Source organism: Fukomys damarensis, unplaced genomic scaffold (genome assembly GCF_012274545.1).
Source record: "Fukomys damarensis isolate Sample0158 unplaced genomic scaffold, DMR_v1.0_HiC HiC_scaffold_23, whole genome shotgun sequence".
Lineage (NCBI taxonomy): Eukaryota > Metazoa > Chordata > Mammalia > Rodentia > Bathyergidae > Fukomys > Fukomys damarensis.
The window spans coordinates 3217471-3230743 of record NW_022900935.1 but is presented as its reverse complement, the minus strand read 5'-3'; positions in this window follow the sequence as shown (position 1 = coordinate 3230743).

Sequence of the window (13273 nt, the reverse complement as noted above, 5' to 3'; positions counted from 1 at the left end):
GAGGGAGGAGGAAGAGGGCCTTCGTCACGTGGTGAGCGGCGGCGTTAACTGGCCCTCGGCCCTGCCCCGGGTATGGACACTCGGGGACACCGGCCACTGGGAATCTGGCTTTCATGGGGGGGGCAGGCGTGTGGGGTGGGCTCCAGGGCCTGGTGGGGAGCTGGGACACTCGGGAGCCTGCCGCCAGGTCCAGGTGACCAGGGAGGTGCCCGGGGTCGGCCAGTGGTGGCCGGGGGCCGGGGTGGAGTCAGCGTTCCTTGGTGGCCGACTGACTGCCAGTGAGCTGGGGAGGACTGAGGGGGAGGTGCTGGTTTGGGTGGCGGCTGCTGGGGATGGCTATTGGGTAGGTGACCCGAGGTGACACGCCAGAGTCCCCATGCCGTCCTCTTGCTGGGTGCTGGGTGCTGGGTGCTGGGTGCCGGCCTGATGTGCAAAGGCCTCTCCCAGGCAGCCCGCGAAGAACAGATGGAGAATCCTGGGTCTCTGGATCTCTGGAGATGCGAGGAGACTCAGGGACCACATGGGGTGCTTGTCACCCCATCACCAGAAGCAGCAGTGACCCCTGCCAAGAGGCGATGGGGCCGATTCTCCCTGGGCCTCGGGTCTCCCACCGAGGAGCCGTCCGGTGTCCAGGGCATGCGCGGCCGCTCTGCCTTCCCCTCCACCGGGAGGTGGGAAGCGCGGTTTCCCTGCAGGACCTTGGGCCAGCTGGTTCCAGTTAGCAGCTCGGGAGGTGCCTAATTGGCAGATCAAAGCCTCTGATGTTCCACGTTAGATAAGTAGTTAGGCGGCCCCAGCGGAGTCTGACACTTTTTGGACACAGCCCAAGCTCTGGCGGACCGGACCACCGCGGAGGGCCGGGTGCTAATGCGAACCAGACCGGTGCACAGGAGCTTGAGGAAGGCAGATGCTGCGGGCCACCGCCTGTCTCTCTGCACTGAGGCTCCCGAAATCTAACATTCAGGAGGAGGGGAGAACTCTCGGAGGGTGGCTGGGACACCCAAGAGCCCTGGAGTCCCGCCGCGGCGGAGTCAGACTGTGCCGCTCTGGGGTCCCAGGGGAAGGCCTTGGTTCTCACTTTCTGTTCTAACTGGTCATGCGGCCAAGGGACAGACGCCGCGGCTCTGGGAAAGCAGCTTTGCCTCCAGCGGCTCAGCTTGCCCATCTGTAAAATGGGTGGAAACCAGCCTGCCTTGCCTGGGGTGGACCGCTTTGGTTCAGAACCCAGCTTTGCTAGGACAGGATGACTTTGAACTGGATTCCTAAGCTGCTGATACTTTCCTCCCTCGCTGGGGAGACAGAAGTTAGTGGCGCTCCCATGTTTTCATGGTTGCTTTCCCCAGGGCTCAGCTCGCTGAGGCCAACTTCGTTCTGAAGACACGAAGTTGAAAATTCCATACAGAAACAACGCTTCCCTTTTAGCTGCCTGTCATCCTGAGTGTTGAGGAGAAATCTCGCCCCACCCTGCCCCACCCTGCTGGGGCCAGGAGTTTGTCTTTAGTCTGGTGCCTCCAGGCTGCGTAGCCTACACAACTGTCCCGTGGTAGCCGTCTGGGTTAGCAGATCGACTTCGGCAGTACCCCAGGGCCTCTGTTTAAGGGACCTTTACCTTACTTAATGGTGGCCCAAAGCAGAAGAGTAGTAGTGCTGGTTGTATTGTGGATGTGAAGCTGAACTGTAAAGTGTGTCCTGCAGGTGCACAGGTGAAAGGGAAAAGAAGAAAAACATACGCTGAAGGGACTAGATCTATTAAAAACAGAAAGAAAAACGTGGTCTATGTGGGATTCGGGACAGTGTGTAGCTACAGGCACCCAGGGGAAGTAGGGGCAGCTGTGTCTTACCCAGGTTATGCAGAGTGAGCTAACACCATACCTCGTACTCAGAACCGCAGCCAGGGCTGTGGAGATGCTGGCTGCTGTGTTAGTCAGCACCTGCTAGGTTATGCTGCTGTGACAAACACCCCCAGAGTCTCGTCCACTCGAGGAAACAGACACTGAGTTCTCTCTGGAGTTGTGAGGTGGCTGAGGGCTGGTTGCAACTCTGTCCCCACTTCTCACTGGGGCCTGGGCTGCAGGAGGAGCCCTGTTAGACACGGGCTGCTCTCGCAGCAGAGGGGACAGAGCCGTGACAAAATGCACCAGGACCCTTAAAGCTTTGTCACCTGGCCCTAGGGTGACACTGGACTCGCTGCATGCGTGGGATTTTAGATGCCAGGCCAGAGGGAAGGCGGTTGTCATGGAGGCCTTCCAGTGCCCGTGGGGAGGCTCAGCCTGGTGGAGGCTGTGGGGCCTGCTCGCCCCCGCAGTGGGCCCTCTGCACCCCGCTATCGGGCTGGCGTCTGAAGGGCACGCAGGGTCTGGAGTCCTTCCCAGGCCCCTGCACACCCAGGCTCTCAGCCTTTTCTGTCCCTTCTCTCCAGGCCAGCGGCCCGCCCGGCCAGGGTGCCTATGGTTGACCAGAACACAAGCCAGGAGCCCCAGAGCAGGTGTGTGGTCCCCACCCTACCCAGCACCAAGCAGGCCTGGTATGCAGCCTTCCCTCCGCCCTGGCGCTCACGGCAGGGGTTTTCCAAGGACAGAGAGCTATGGCAATGACAGCCATCTGCCGAGTGCTTCCTGTCAGTCAGGGGCTGAGCTCGCATTTCCCTACTCAGTCCTGGTGCGTACTCGCGTTGGGGTTTTATCATCCCCACTCTGCAGGTGGGAATTGCCAAGGCCCGGGGAGTTGTGCTCTTTGTCCTGGGCTTTTCACGCAGCGAGGGAGAGAGCTGGGCCTCGGGTCTGGTCTGTCTGTCTCTGAAGCAGAGGAAGTGACGTGGTAGTGGTCAGGGCGGGACAGTGTCGCAGTGGCCTTTGCAGGGACGCTGTGAGGACGCGTCACGTGACGACAGGACCGACAACAGCGGCCACCATCGAGCAGATGGCCGGGAGGATTAGGGGAGGGCAGCGCTTGTGTGTGCCTGCAGCCCGGCCCTCCTGCATAGTCTTCGTTAGCTTAGTCCTGGCAATAATTTAGCAAAGTCTATAAAATGACGGATAGCAAGAGGACACGCTTTCTGGAGAGGAAACTGAGGCTCAGAGAGGGTTAGTGACTCGTCCAGCGTTATAGAGCATGTAGGGGCGGAGCCGGGACCGGACCCTGGGGTCTCCCTGGTGGCGGGGCACGGCGTGGTCATGCTGTTGGAGGGAGGATGCCGCACAGGGAGGATCAAGGAGAACAGATGATGACAAAGACTCCCGACGGCTGTCCTCCGGTGTGTGACAGTCCGGGGTGAGGGTGTCCACCGTCCGCTGCTGGGACAAAAGACCTGACGCCTACAACTTAAAGGAGGAGAGGTTTCTGTTGGTTCCCAGGTCCAGAGGTCTCAGTCCGGGCCCGGCTGGCTCAAATGCAGAGATACTGTGGTGAGAGAGCAAGGAGAGCAAAAGCTGCTCACTTCACGGCGGCCGGGAAGCAGGGAGAGGGAGGAGCCAGAGAAGGAGAGGGAGGAGCCGGGGACGAGGTGCCCCCTTCCCCCAGCTAAGTCCCCGCCTCCTACATCCCATCCACTTTGCCGTGAACTCACGAATGGATGCACTCGCTGGCGAGGCCAGCACCCCCGATCCAGCCCCCTCACTAAGCCCTGCCTTTGAGCACTGCTCTACTGGGAGTCAAGCCCTCAATACGCGAGTCCTTGGGGGACCCTGCGTACCCAAACCACAGCGCCGGGCAACTCCGCCATCACCCACAGTAGTGTCCTCCTCTGCATCCGGGAAGCCTGCTCCAGCTCCACAGTGACACCCGCACCCCAGCCGGCGGAAGGGGCGCTCTATGCCCACTCCTTCGCAGGTGTGCTGTGGAAATGGCAGACGTAGCTCTCCCCTCACAGGGTAGGGCCTAGCACTGCGTGACTTGCTGCAGCAGAGATGGGAATGCAGTTTGGAGGGTGTCTGTGGGTCACCGGCCGGAGCCTTCTTCCTCTGCGCCTGGGGCTGCTGCGTGACAGCCCTCGCACCCTTTCTGGGGCAGCCTGTGGTAGTGACTGCAGGTCCCAGGCTGCCGGGTCCCGGCCTCTGCGGGGTGAACGAGGCAGCTGTGAAGAGCTTCCTAGCCTCAGAGGTCGCCGCAGGGCCGGCCTAGCCCTTCGTTGGCATGGCCTTACCTCCCACTTTCTCGCCATGCCCAGTTCCACTGTTGCCTTGACCCCCGCCTAGGTGGAGGCCCAAACCCACCCCCATACACACCTTGCCCAGGAAACGCCAACTCAAGCCTGCCGCCCAGGGCACCCAGCCTGTGGTGACCTCCGTGAGCCCATCTGACCTTGGGAGCTCCGTGGTCAGGGACGGAAGGGAGAGTGTCACAACACCGTGGTGGGAGGCGAGAGCGTGCCCGCAGCGCCTGTAGCCATGGGGAAGGTGAGCCCGAGGCTGGTTGTCATGGTGATGGTGGCCAAGGTCACGGTAAGAGAGGGAGGCTGTGATACTGGCACCTGGGTAGGCTCGCCTGCCCGCTGGACTCTGTTTGTGAGAAACTACCCCCTCCTGGTCTGTTGTGCCCGGGCTGCTATCATGGCTGTTCTTCCCTCTTGCCACCCCGTCTGGACAATGACGGCTGCTTTCTCACTCTGCGGACTCCATGGCATTGGTGGTTGTTACAGTTCGTGTCTAGAAGTTCCCTCAAAGCCTCATGTGGTCACAGGCAGGGCTTTTTCAGAGGTGGCTGGATCAAGGGTGCGTGATGCTGGGATTGATAAGGACACTAGGTTCAGGGTGGGAGTGCTGCCTGCTCGAAATAAGTAGTCTGGATAAGATAAAAGGGGCAGAAAGACCCCGTGGAAGTTCCCCGTTGGTTTTGCTGTCTTCTGTGTGCAACGGGCTCTTTCTCTGTGACACGTCTCTGTCACGTGTCGCTCTGCCTTGGAGCCAGCCGATTAAGCGTTGAAACCTCTACCAACTGTGAGATAAAAATAAACCTTTCTTTCTTTCTTTAACTTTGGGTTGCGGGTATTTTGTCTCAGCAACGAGAGAAAAGTAACTAAGACAGAATTTGGTACCGAGAGTGGGGTCATTGCTGTGACTGTGCCCGACCATGTGTTTTAGGAGCCTTTGGAGCTGGCTTGTGGGGAGGGGAAGAGTTAGGAAAGGTTCAGCGGCGCTGGCTGAAAAAGTGGAGCCGGAACAACTTGGCTGTACTTGATGGGAGATCCTGGTCAGAGCTCAAGAGACCGGAATGCCGACAGAAATGATGCCGGTAATCACCAGGCTCAGGAGGTTTCTGCTGGGAAGAAGGACTGCTTTGGCCGTGGGGCTCCAGACGATGTGTGTTATGTCTTGACAGAAAGTTTGTCTGCATTTTGCTTGTGTCTAGAGACTGCCTTAGACTGAGATTAAGGGCGGTAGTGGTGGCGGGGGGGGGCAGTGACGTGTTTTCCTTGGGGGGTGTTTAGCCAGATTTACGTCGAGAATCAAGAGCAAGGTGCCAGGCAGAATGATTTAAAATATTTTGAGTTTGGCCAGAACAGAAGCTCCAGTAAAGTTGTGCCCGCAAAGATGGAACAAAGGAGAAATTGGTCACTGAAAAGATTAGGAAGAGAAAAGAAGAAAAAGACTAGTATTTCAGAAGAAGACAGCAGAAAAGATGGCCTGAGGGCATCACCAGAGCCAGCGGAACTACAGCCGTTGCAGTCTGAGAGCTGTAAAGGCGAGAGACTCTGCTTGGAGAAGAGGGCACTAGGGAGCCATGTTTCAGAACGGCGGCGGCCTGGGGAAGTTGTTCCTTGGGATTTGATTCACAGGCTCTGGACCCCTGCAGCCGAGAGAGAAGGAAGCCTGGCCACTGCTCCAGGCGGCAGCAGACCTTGGCATCGTGCATGTGGCGCTGGTTTTAGATGCGGGCAGAGTGCAAGAGTCGTGGGGTCAGGAAGGGCTTCCACACAGGTCTCAGAAGAAGGCTTGGGAGGCCGGGCAGTGCGCCCCCGAGAGAGACCCCAAAAGTTTAGAGCAGCCAAGAACATAGATCATCTGAGGAAAACTGCAAGGAGGGAGCAGGGCTGGTTCCAGAGAGAAGCCGCGGGAGCTATAACCACTGGAGGTACCGTGAGGACAGAGAAACCCAAGCTCTTTACAGTTTATGTCTTGCCACAGACTGTCAGAGACGCTAAACTTTAAGATTTAACGTTTGCCCTGCTAGCTTTGGGTCTTGCTTTGTTCCCATCCGTTTCTATCCTCCTGATTGTAACTTTTGAAGAAAAATGTCTTATCTCATGCCATTAAAAGTTGAAAGTGTTGAATTTTCTTTTCATCTGTACAGGGGCTAACAGCTAGGAGTCTGCCTTAGAGGAGATTTTGGACTTGGATTTTTCAGCAATGCTGAAACTGTTAGGACTTTGACAACGCTCGGAGAGGGACTAAATGCCTTTAGCATAAAGGGATGTGCCTAAGTCTAATAAACCTTTCCTCCTTTAACTTTGGGTGTCGGGTGTTTCGTCTGAGCAGTGAGAGAAGAGTAACTAAGACGGTGGTGCCGGTGGAGACGCCGCATTGGCGGTGGTCGTGATGGTGGTGCTGGGGAGCTCACGGAGGCGACGTTGATGAGTGTGGTGACGGATTTGGTCCCGTGTCAGTGGCAACATGCTGATGATGTTGGTGTCTGCGATGGAGAAGCGGAGGTTAATCTAATCCTTTTCTCTCTGGCTGGATTTCTTCATTAAGCCTCTAATTCAGGGGCCCATGTCCAAGGTCACTTCTTTGGCCTTTTTTCCTATTGACATGATGGAGATTTTGTTCTCTATCCAGATCGGACTGGGGTGGAGCAGACCGTGGGAGGAGTAGATGGGGCTGAGTTCTGGAAGCCCAGGCTGGGTCCTCCCTCCTATCTGTCACCCTTCTCTAGGACAGATTGGGCTTCCTGACCAAGCCCCTGTCTGTCCTTCTGTCCCCCTACTTCTGGGGCAGGCTTTCGGCTCAAGAGTGAGCGCCGGACAGGAAGTCAGGAGGCTGTGCCCTAATTCTGACTTCCTGAGTGACTGTGGCAGGTTTCTTTGACTCTCCGTGCCTCGGTTTCCCCCACTTACCAATAAGAGGTTGGAGAAGTGCAGAGGCACAGGCCTGTTCTTGGGGCAGGAGTAAAGTAGACTGTATCGATCGGCCAGCTTTCTGGCGCTGGGACAAAGCACCCGATATACACGGCCTCAAGGAGAGGCCCATGGTTGTGGAGCCTTTGGTCCGTGGTCAGCTGACTCAGAGGAGAGACGTCACAAAGGAAGGGTGTGAGGGAGGAAGCAGCCAGCAAACAGCAGGAGCGGAAAGAGCCATGGAGAAGGGAAGAGGCTGGGGACAGGACACAACCTAGGGCCCCACCCCGCTGTGAGCTCCTTCCTCCGACTGGGCTGCACCTCCCAGAGTCCGTTGAACCTTGAATTCATGGAGCACAGATGAGGCCAGCGCATCCTCCTGGCCCCGTCACCTCTCCCGGCCCCATTCTGAGGGCTGCGCCTTGGGGATGGAGCCCTCAGTGAGACTCTTTCGGGGACAACACGGCGAGTTCACACTGCCTCTCCCTCAGCCTAGCCTGGCACTGCTCTGACCTTTGTGCGCCGTCTGATCTCCTGGGGACCACGTTTCTGTTGGGGGTGGTAACTAAGGGTGGGCCCCAGGCTCAGCGTGTGTGTGTATTTGTGTGTGTGTGTGTGTGTGCGCGCGCGCGTGCGCGCACCTTCCAAAGCGGATCACTCGGCCCTCTTCCCTCCAGCCTTCGCCGCCTTCTCCCCACCCTCGCGCTCCTGGGCGCTGGGCCGCCCCTGTGTGTCTCCTGCCTATGCCGCGGTATCATCTATTAGACACACAGTGTCCAAAGTCCCCTACTGAGCCCAGACCAGATCCCGCCACTTCCCTGCTCGCGGAGTAAGAGTCCTCCTCTTCTTGTTCCCTCCCCAACCTCGCCTCCTCATCTTCTGCGCCGCACTGGCCCTTACTGTCTCTCAGACACATTCTCCACGGTCCTGCTTTAGGGCCTTTGCATGGCTACTTCCTCTGCCTGAAGCCACATCCACACAGCCAGCTCCTTCACCTCCTTCGGGTCCTGACCCCATCGTTCTTTTCTCAGCGACATTTTCCTGAGCCTCTGTGCACACTCACATCCCTCCCTGGCCCCTCTCCACTGTGTTTCATCCCACAGCTGGTATCACGGTCTAGCAGGGTATGTATGGTGCTAAGTCACCTCGTTCACCTGTCTTCCCCGCAGAGGAGACTTTTTATTCTGTCTTATTCTCTGCTGTACCCTGGACACTTCGGACAGAGCTGATATACAGCAGGTGCTCATTAAACATTTGTTGAGTGATTTCTTTCTCTTTCTTTCTTTCTTTCTTTCTTTCTTTCTTTCTTTCTTTCTTTCTTTCTTTCTTTCTTTCTTTCTTTCTTTCTTTCTTTCAACAGGGTCTTACTGTGTAGTTCAGCCTGGTCCTGAACTCACTATGTAGCCCAGGCTAGCCTTGAACTCCCAGGGATCCTCCTGCCTCTGCCTCCCGAGTGCTGGGATTATAGACGTGCATCACCACGCCTGGCTTGTTGAGTGAACTTCTGTGTGTTTTTGTGCCCAGGTCGCCATTTAGCAGCAACCTTGCTGAACCTTGCAGAACAGGTTCAAGGACAGAGCAGTGTTCTGCCCTGTGTTTGCCAGTGGGGGCCCCTGTGCCAGTGCCTTGGAATTGGAGCCAGTGTCCCCAGGTGATTCCTGGTGTAGAAACTTAGGGGCCTGTGAGGTTGGCCTGAGCCTGGCTGCCCTGGGCTGTCACTGGCCGGAGAAGTCCCCGGACCGCTCACTAAGCCGTGAACAAGTGGTAGCTGCAGATTTGTGTGCCTGAGCAGCTCCAGACGCTGGAAGACTGGGGCCTTGACCCGGCAGACATTTGTTTCTCGAAGTTCTGGAGGGTGGAGGCTGAGATCAGGGCACTGTGCGGCTGGATCTGGCCAGGGTCCTCTTCCAGGTCATAGGTTGAGGACTCCCTGGTGGGAGGAAGTGAGGAAACTTGCTAAGGTGCCATTTATGAGACCTCTGATGCCACCTGTAAGGCGTCTGCCCTCAGGATCTATCGTCCCCAAGACGTTCTGCCTCCTGATACCAGCACACTGGGGGTTAGGCTCTCAACGCAAGGACTTCGTGAAGGTTCAGACCCTGGAGTCAGGACCGTACTGCTGTGGATCCTGTAAGCCCCGAGAGTCTGTGACGCCGGTGAGTTAGAGCGGGGAGGCAGGGATGGGGCGGCCTGAATCAGATCGAGAGCCGGCCGCCAGCCGCCAACTCCCGTCCCCAGGGTAAATCTCAAGCCAGGCAGGAAGCAGGAGCCCTGGGCTGGGAACCTGAGGGCCGGGTGGATTCCCTGCTGACCCATCGCCTCCTTGGACCTGAGCCCGTGACTCCTCCTCCCAGGCCTCAGCCCTTCCCATCTGTAACGGGAGCACGTGGGGCCAGGTCCTCTCCAACGTCCAGGTCCCTCCTTTTCGGGGGCCCGGCATGTGGGACCTCAGCACACACCGTGCCTGGGAGTGGCAAGTCCTCTCGTCACCTGTCCCGGCCTCCACTTCTTCAGCCTCTCCACACGGAGCCAGGAATGTCCACACTGCAGTATGGACCAGAACTCCGTTCCCACGGTGGCCTCCCGTCCAGGGCAGACCCCACATGGGCAGAGGATGTGGCTCCCAAAACCTCATCGTGGGCTGCAGCCTCCAGGGCCACACCGTGCCCCCTCCTGGAGGAACCATGGAGCTCTGTCCTGGAGTGTGAAACAAAATGAAGAATTCGAGAAAAACACTTGTCTGTGAGTCTGTGACGGTGCCTGGGGCCACCGCTGGATCTCTGCACTCCCTGACTCCGGGCCTCAGGTTCCCCACCCACAAAAAGTGAGCCATCCTTAATTTGGGTGCACATCGTCCCCAGGGGTTCCGGGGACCAGACTCCCTAGAGGCCTTGCAGCTGGGGGCATCCCCATGGCCCCAGATGGTTCTCGGGGTCTGTTCTGAGGCCCGAGCTCTCTCTGGAGGGCAGTTTCAGAAGCGGACAGCAGATGGCGCTGTTGACCCCCAGTCCCAGCCTCCTTGCTTTTTCAGGCCTGGCAACGTTTTGGGGACCCGGGTACAGACAGACACAGACACAGGCACGCCCATGCGGGTGCACCACAGAGACGCACAGAGGGGCCAGCAGGCTGTTCTGTCTTGTCAGCGTGGATCCGATGCCCAGCCTAGCCGTGAGCAGGGACGGGCGTGCGTGGGCTGTGCGTCTGGTGTGCACCCGGGAGGGCAGTGTGAGGTCGCGCGTGTGAGCACAGCAGTTCCGTGTCCCTCTGGGCAGGCGCCTGGGCTGCGTGTGAAGGGACTTGTGAAACTGTGTCAGTGCGTGTGCCACGTGCCCGTTTGCGATGTGCAGCCGTGTGCTAAGCAGACTCTGGAACCCTCGGCTGGCAGAGGGATGGGACTCAGAGAAGGAGCGAGGCCGAGGGAGGGGAGAACAGAAGGCTGCACTGGGCCAGGCAGGAGAGCCGGAGCCCAGAGACCCGGCCTGGTCAGTGGGCAGCACCGGGGCCCTGGTGCTAGGAGGCCTGTTCCAGTTGCCACGGTTCAAAGAGCACATTCTCGGTGCCCGCCCATTGTGCAGATGCAAAAACCGAGGCTCCGGGAGGCAGAGGCCTGGCCTGTGGCCAGACGGCCGGAGTGTGGGCTGGGCGTGGCGTGGGAGAACCACCCTGAGCCTGGAAATTGCCTGGCTGAGGGCTAGCGCTGGGGAGAGAGCTGCCGGGGGTGCAGGCGAGGGTTGGCAGGTGAGAAGGGGCAAAGGTGCTGCCTCCTGGGGTTGAAAGGAGGCGGCGCAGAGCCACGGGAACCCTAACACCGGCAGCAAGAGCCGCTCAAAGCTTCGGTTCCCCTGTTTGTCAGACAGGGGTCAGCCTGGACCCATGGGAGATACTTTATCGGGCCCTTCCCACCCAGATCAGATGCCTGCTGAGCACTGAGGGGCGCTGCCTCCGTGACTCTGGGGGTCCGGCGGGGCACAGGCTGAAGCCCAAACTTCAGGGCAGGAGGAAAGCAAGAAAGAGCAGACTAGCACAGCAAGATCGTTCTGGTTAGGGGAGGAATGTGGAGGGTGGACCGGCTCGCTTTTGCGCAGGGGGTGCTTTAGGTGGGCGGGCGGGCAGGGTGTCTCTGTCCCCAAGGAGTGGTGGGCACTGAGGTGGGGCTGTGGTGGGGGGAGCACCTCCTTCCTAGCAGAGGCAGGAGCAGGTGGGGCGGGACCTGGAAGGATTTCATTAACCGGAAGGCTCTGAGGGTTTAGGCAGGAGAGGACCCGACCCGATTTGAGCTTGACGATCCCAGGATGCAATGCGGAGAGTGTTCTATGGGGTCTGGATTCACACGCGGTGGGGACTCTCAAAGCCACCCTTACCCCTGGGGTTCAGAGCGTAGGGGCCTGGGCAGCTGTGGCTTGAGCTCTAGGTCCCGGGGAAGGCACTCCTGGGCTCTCCCTTCCCCAGCACAACCTCAGCCACGGTTCCCTGGGTTGTTTCTTACACCTGGAGACTTTCTTTGCGCCGTGGTTCTCGGGAGGGAAGTGTCCAAGAGCAGACCCAGCCAGGGGTGCAAATCCCAGCTCCTCTCTCACAGGCAGGAAGATTTGGGCCAAGGTCCTGCTCTGAGAGAGCCTCAGTTTCCCTCTGTGTGAGTTGGGATACGGATGCTTCCTGGGGAAGCATGGGACACAGCCTGCGGAGGTGTCCCATCAGCTGGCCCAGCCGTCTGTGGGAGGCAGGAGCCACGTGTGGGACGGGGTGCGGCGAAGGTGGCGGGGTCAGCAGAGCCCCTGCCCCACTCCCATCCACCACTTCACTCCACGCCCTTCCTGTCCCTGCCCTGGCCCAGCACCCCGCCCCTCTTGATCTGCAGTTTCACAGCGTCTGGGACACGGCTCCTGTCCCTCGCCCTCCTCCTGGGGAGCTGCGCCCACCCACAGCACCTCCAGACCTCAACTTCTGGGTGCCTTGCCCAGCCAGGACGGCCACTCCCTTCGGGGGCTGACACCAGGGCTCCCTTCGTCTTCCCCGTCTCTGCCGGTGAGGGGTGCGGGTGCGGCTCACAGATCACCAGCCTGACATTTTGGTGTCTGTGTCTCTGTGCCAGGCAGGCCCCAACCTGAGCAATCGATTCTCCCTGCATAATCGCTGAGCACCATCCATAACATTTCATCAGCCCCCATCAGACTCCAGGCTGCTTCCTTTGGGCCTCAGGCTAGGCTGCCCATGCCTTCTGTCCTAGGCTTGGGCACTGTTTCCAAATCCCAGAAATAATGGCCCCATCACCCACTGCCAGCCCCTTTCCACTCTTTGGAGAGCTGCCTTGGTTTCTGGTTACCTTACATTCCCTTGTGTCATCTGTACCAGCCACATTATGTTCCCCCCCCCATTCCTCAAAGAGATGGCATCTTTCCTACCTCAGGGCCTTTGCACATGCTCTGTCCTCTGACAGAAATTCCTAGTGGCCCCAGCATGCTCTTCTCTTTGCCTAGCCCACTGACACCTGCCATTCAGGTCTCAGCTGAATTGTTATTCTCTCCAGCAAGTCCTCCTGGAGTTCCAGACAAGTGTACATTGTTCAATTCCTTTTGTTTTTACAATCAGCCGTCTCTTTGGCACGCTGTCCCTCCTGTAAGGATTTATTTGGCATCTGTCCTCTTTACCCCATTCGAGTCGGCTCTGTGTCATTTGTTTCTTTCTATATCCCACTGGTGCACACAGTGGTGCTCAATAAATGCTCCCTGAATTGAATGACTTGCTGAGCGAATGCTCTCTGAGTCCCTCCATTCAGACAAGGGTCTAAGCCCCCAGCCCCACCGACGTCCCTCCCCACAGTGGAGCAGAAAGCAAACGGTCTGCTCCAGGACAGCGATGGTGGCGAGGGTGTGACAGGAAGTGGTCCCGGCAGGGGTCCCAACCTGGCCTGACCCCTCACTCCCTGCGTGGCAGGGTGGCGACGGCTGCCCATAGTGGGGTTCACGGTGACCGTCCCGGCGGGTGTGGGTGCGTTGGTGACGGGGTGCTTCCTTCTGTGGTGGTAACAATGGTGATTTTGCTGCTTTGAGGACAACGGTACAAAGAATGTGGGTTCCTCTGATGCCCCACCGCTTTCAGACGAGAGAGCCCAGCAAGGTCTTGGTGTCCTGGTCTGTGAAGCAGGCACAACGCGAGAGCCTGTTTAGCGGAGCAAGGCTGACATTACTGTGGACGCAGGAAGCAAGGAGACAGCGCTTGACC